Here is a 6,000-nt window from a genome sequence, read left to right as displayed (position 1 = left end):
TAACCTTGACTTTGATCATTAATATGACATTACCTGGCATCACTGTTTTTCCTTAGTTTTTTTCTAAAATTAATATTTTGTTTCCTATAATACTTTTATTTTTTATTTTTACTAGTTTGTTTGACCTTCCCAGTGAGGAAGGACTTCTTTTCCTCCTATGCTGTCACATGATGTCATGTATGTTGGAATGATTTTTCTAGGTTTACAAAAGCTGCTTCTGCCAATGAAGCATGAAAGCATCCCAGGGAGCCAACTGACTGAATGTCTGCATGTCTGTCCACACCTGTCAATATTTGTGTGTGTGTGTGTGTGTGTGTGTGTGTGTGTGTGTGTGTGTGTGATACTTGTGGAAGAATGTCATTTTCAGTCAGACAGTTCAGAGAAGTGACATGAGCTTATTAGTGTGTGCTGATTGGACTCACAGTCTAAAATCAAGAATACTGATATAATATCTTTAAAGAACAATGAACATAGCCTGATGGTCTCACGTATTTATAGAATAATTTGGAAGTTTCAGCATTGCTTTCTCCCACTGATGGCATCTTAGAAACAAAGCAACTTGCCCCTCAGTTCAGCAGAGCTCTGGCCTCACTGGGATTTCCCAGAAAGCCAACCGTGGCCTTGTGACATGGTGCTTGTCTCCCAATCAGACAAATTTGACTGAAAATTAGAAGAACAAAAGGTCGTTTCCCTAGACTCAGATTTCAGTCCAGCTTAATATTTCTTGTAGATGTTCTGGATTCTGTGTCTGTCTCTTAAGGACATGTGGTTTAAGCAATGTATGTAATCACCTGCTGAGGTATTGAGGAATATTTGTTTTTAAATTACATGTTACGCCATCTTACTCTTTTTGTTTCCACAAGATTTGCATGTCTACATTTATTATAAGGTATCTATCTTATGCTACGGTGTCATAATGGAGAGCCAAGCAGGGGCGGAAAGGCACTGGCTCCCTCTTGTCTTTGGGCTCTTATGGTTAAAGAGTAAAGACAGAAATTTAGATTATTAGTTATGTCTCTAATATAATCAAAAATAAAAGCAATTAGTCATTGCATTAATTATATGCATCATGTATTGTTTGCATTTTAAATTTGGGGATGATCACTATTGAGGGTTTATATATAATAGAAGAGTTTAATAAACCCACAACATTTTAAAAGTGATTTGTTAAAAGCAGGTAGGCTTAGATCAATTGGCTTTTTAAGGACAGTATTTATGGTCTTGAGAAAGAGATACTCATCTACGCTAACAGGAATCAGGATTCAAAGAATGTAATGACAGGCATGGGGAAGTGAGAAAAACATTGAATTCAATTATTATGACTGTTATTTAATGGATATGATTATTTGAAAAGTACTTGGAAATTTCTAAGATATTTTAAATGTATAACCAACAATAGCACAGTATTTGCCATTAAATAGTATATAATATACATATCATAAAACAATCTCATAATATTCATTTTGAAACTAAAAATCTTCCATGGGAATAAAAACTTGATTTCACGTAATATTTTCTTTATAAATGCCAATGTTACTATCTCACTTTTCTGTGTCCTGGGTAATAGAAAAGAATAATATTATCTTACTCTCATAGATGATGAGTACTGGGAATTCCCTCTGAAGTCAGGAGAAACTGTAATGACAGGAAGGCAATGCTAATGGATACTGAACCCTCTTGATATACAAGGGCCGCAGTCTCTCTCTGTTTCTCTGACTCTGTCTCAGTCTCTGTCTCTCTCTCACTTCAATTTGTGTTGTGTAAATACAATTGGAAGAGAAATTATTCTCACTAGAAAAGTAGAACTTAATCTCTATGTAGAAGACTACACTGCCTCAATGGTACAAGCTTATGATTCCTATGTATTTGAAGAAGGAAGAGGTAAGCCATTACAGTAGTAGAAGTTAAGGCTTAAGCAAATCAGTATTGTAACTGAAAAAGGAGGTATGAAATGTTCTCCTTAACAATAATATTTCACTAAAAGATGGGATTTTTTTTGTACACAATTTTGATCATTTGTAAACAACTCTAAACTTGTCAGTCTATATCAGAAGTGAATAAGATTGTTTGAAGTTTTGTTGTCTGAAGATATTTTCATAATTCTATTCTAGCAATGATCTAGTCATTTTAATGGTTTCCATAGATAAATTTTTAGATATAAGCTGTATTTCCTTAATAAACAATATTAGGTAATGATCTCATACCACAAATATATGAGTAGAGTATCTCAATTTTTTAAGCATGATATATTTACATACGCTTAGGGAAGAATAAGAAGTGTACTTATAAAGAGAGTGTATCTTCATTCAAATTTTAGCAATGGATTTTTCATGAAAGTCATTCTATGCTATTCTAAATAACTATGTAACTTTTTTGAAGAGTAAGAGAAAAAGCTTTGTTCTTTAAGTTTCTATGAAAATGCTGCTAATTATAAGCCAAAGGTTCTACTTTTGTGATAGCCCATATCATGTAGGAAATTTTCTATGGTTAGAATGATATTTTACTTTTTATTTTGTATTTTTGTCAATTTCACTTGTTTCATCAAGTTTCTGGCTAAAGGGCAAGATTTTGTGCACATCTGGAAGAAGTCAGTAGTATTAAAGCTGCAGTTTTTTCTAACCCTGTGATTCAATATTGCATATCTCAGTTTAAAAAATGGGAAAATCACATAGTAGTCTCATCTTTATTTTATGTTCCTTTAATATGTTAAATTCCAAATTACCTAAATATATCTCAGAGATATTCTTGTTTGAGTTTCAGGCCTATAATTCTATATAAGATTCCTAAGCCACCACTTGGTTTGGATAATGTCTGTGTTCTTCATCTTCTCAAGAAAGACTTGTTTACAATAAGATGCTCCTTCAAACTGGTTTGGACCTCTGATATTTTAAAATATTAGACAAAGTGTAAAATGATAGCTCATGTCATAACATCTTCTTTTGTCCTAAGCTACTTGGCTTTTTGCCTTCCCAGCATCTGTATCAGGAAGGAAACAAGCAAGAATTATTTCCTGGAATTTACAGATGACTAAGACATCCATACTGGGCCCACAAGTGCTACATATTTCCTGTGGTGCTGAATTATTTGTTTGAGTTATTTCACTTTCTTATCTCAGTTTAATGTAGAAAACAAGAACATATTTTCACACTTGTATAAAACTAATCCTACTGTTAATAATTAGTAAAAGTGGGATTCCTTACCGGCATATGTAAGTATGTTAATGACTGAATTGAAGTAAATATGTTTTAGGATACATAGTAGGAGCATGTCACAGGATGTGTGAACAGGATGTGTCATATGGCTGTCACTGTAATGTAGCAAGTTGCTGAGCTATGGAAAAGATATCTGCAAAAACTATGTGTCAACGAGCAGCTCAGTTGTCAATATCAATGATCTGGGAAAGTTACTATTGGGTTGTTAGAAATCGTTTTGTGATTTTATGGTCTCTAAACAAGCTAAGAGGCAATATAATACTACCAGCCTTGACATTAGGAGACAGAAAACCCAACTTCTTTTCCTACTATTTAGATATAAAGAATGGCAGAGACATTGTTAAGTAGTGTTAACACCTGAGAGACATCAGGAAAGATCGGAACCAAAGACAGGTTGCAAAGCAGAAGTCCCTGGAATAAGAGAACATGCTGTGTGATGACTGATGTATTCACATCTTCAAAAGCTGATATAAGTAGTATCTAGTTGAGGAAAGGATATTTTAAGTGCTCTTGCTAAATGGGGCATTGTAAGCGGCGTTTAGGAAGTAGAGTAGAATGCAGGCTGCTCAGTGGTGGAGTCAGCACTGGCCCTGGTGCCACACGCCTTTAATCCCAGCACCCCGGAGGCAGAGGCAGGCAGATTTTTGAGTTAGAGGCCATCCTGGTCTACAAAGTGAGTTCCAGGACAGCCAGGGCCACACAGAGAAACCCTGTCTCGAAAAGCCAAAAACCAAAAACCAAAACCAAAAAAAAAAAAACAACAAACAAACAGATAAAGAACCAGGTTACTGGCACCTTCCAGTGTCCTGTCCCACCGATAAATTCCATGGAGCTCAATTCACAACAGTAATAAACATCTACAATAACAAATGGACAGAAAAAAGAAAAATTTAATGAAAGGAAAAATTCATACTTTGTATGGTGAACGTTGTTGAGGACAAGAGAAAAACAGGACAGGGCAGGGTGGTGGAGTGACATTATATCTTTGTTTGGGGACACACTTGACTTTATAAAGAGCAATGGGTAAGGAAACCGGGCTTCTAGAACCTAGTCCTCTGTGTCTGCCTGAGAGGCTAGTGTTAGACAAAGACAACAAAGGCTAGCAGGGAGCCTGAGACAGGGACTTACTGCTCCAGGATCCAACCACTGTGGGTGGAATGGGTAAAGGCATTGTAAAAGGAGATTGGATGCATGGGGATGTTAGAGAAGAAGTACAGACAGGAGACATCTTCCATTTGCCCAGTGAAGAATGGTCTGCAGAAAATGAAGGTGGAGGCAGGGAAACTGAGACCGGTACCTTGGAGAACCTGTCAAAAAGTACAAATAACCCAATCAGAATCTTCCTTTTAGCCAAGAGCTTGATGAGACTCCATCTGTAGATCATTAATATAAATTCCTCAGTAGCACTTGGTGGGTGTTTGGGGACAACCTGTGTCACCTCGTTCCTTTCCCCCTTAGCAGAGTTGGTTCCGTCTTTTTGACAGATTCCCACATCCTTGAAAAAGAAAAATTACGTGTAGGAAGCCAGCAAATCTGAACAAATTGAGGCAGGCTTCATTCATATGCTTAAGGAGATGCGGGCCAAACCCATTGAGCTGTCCCTCTCCTCTCCCCTCTCCTCTATCAGCTTTTTGTAGTTTGGTTTAGTAACAGTAGCAAAGCTGTGTCTTTTTCTTGGACTTTATATAACAACCTAAGCCTAGATTCTTAGTGTTCATCTTTTCTACCTGCTCTTAAACATGTGGGGTTTCTGCTTGTTTTTCAGCTACTATACAACTCAAATATTCATGTTACTATGTCTTTTAGCTTCTTCGTGTGAATTATTTTCTCGGTAAATCAAGATGTCTATTTCTACCTCCCACTCAGCAGCATTCTTTCAAGGCTTGGCCCTGGCTTTCCTGAAGCATTACTGCCTTCTCAGATGCAGGGTACCAAAACCAGAATCTGCAGAAGGCTGGTCTGCTGTAACCTCTTTGAGCTGAACAAGGAAGAGGGTATTTACAAAGTTCTCCCTTTTTTTCTTACCGGGATTAAGAAGCTCAGCTCTTTAAATTCTTGCATATAGCATTGACATTTCCAGGGTGTGTTTGGATCAGGGAGTTCAAAGAGAAGGAGTGAAAGAAAAAAGCCAATATGACTTTGTTTTTTCCTTGCTGGAGGAGCTGTTTGTGCAAATCGCCTATAAGCTTATTGACCTGAATCTTTGACTCCTTGTTTTTCCTGGATTTGGCTGGAGTGGAGACACTGATGGAGCACTGATAGGGCTGATTGAGCAGCCCCCAGCTTGGCTTGGCATGGACCTGGCTTCCCTTCTCCACCACCTCCCTCCCTTTGCATGACATTATTGTTCCTTGGCAAACCTGAGGTTTTCCTGGGCCCAATTCTTGTTAATTTGTTCTTGTTCATTTTGTTGTTGTTGTAATGCATTTTAAAATCACTCTGTTTTTCTTGCATAGGCTGTCCCACAGTGAGAATTGAGAAGCCATGATTTTTTTTAAAGGAAGTAGAAATAGAAATGAGAGTCATGTCCTCCCTGTGTTTTCATCTCATGATAAACAGCACACCTGTGACATTGTGACGTCATACTTCATAGCTGTTTTAGAAACCCCCCACATCATGGCTTTTACTCGGAATTAAAAGGGGATTATTGGGAAGACAAGAGAGCATTTCAACAAAACCATACTTAAAGGAGAGGAAACAAGGGCAGGGGTATTTTTGGGTTTTGTTTGTTTGATTTTTATGGACTTGGTATTTTTGATTATCAAATCCAGATGAATTAGTAGGGTGT

At 37.1% G+C, this 6,000-nt stretch overlaps 1 protein-coding gene across 3 annotated transcripts in view; it reads left to right on the top strand.

Annotated features, from left to right (window-relative positions):
* The window catches only part of Zfpm2 (zinc finger protein, FOG family member 2), a 446,087-nt gene that overhangs the window by 102,496 nt on the left and 337,591 nt on the right, over positions 1 to 6,000 (top strand). The gene's annotated exons all lie outside the window — the stretch shown is intronic.

This window comes from Mus caroli, unplaced genomic scaffold (genome assembly GCF_978045245.1).
Source record: "Mus caroli unplaced genomic scaffold, Mus_caroli_1 scaffold_16, whole genome shotgun sequence".
In the NCBI taxonomy this organism is placed as follows: domain Eukaryota; kingdom Metazoa; phylum Chordata; class Mammalia; order Rodentia; family Muridae; genus Mus; species Mus caroli.
The sequence above is the reverse complement of the archived record's forward strand: the minus strand, read 5'-3'. Positions and strand labels throughout refer to the sequence as shown.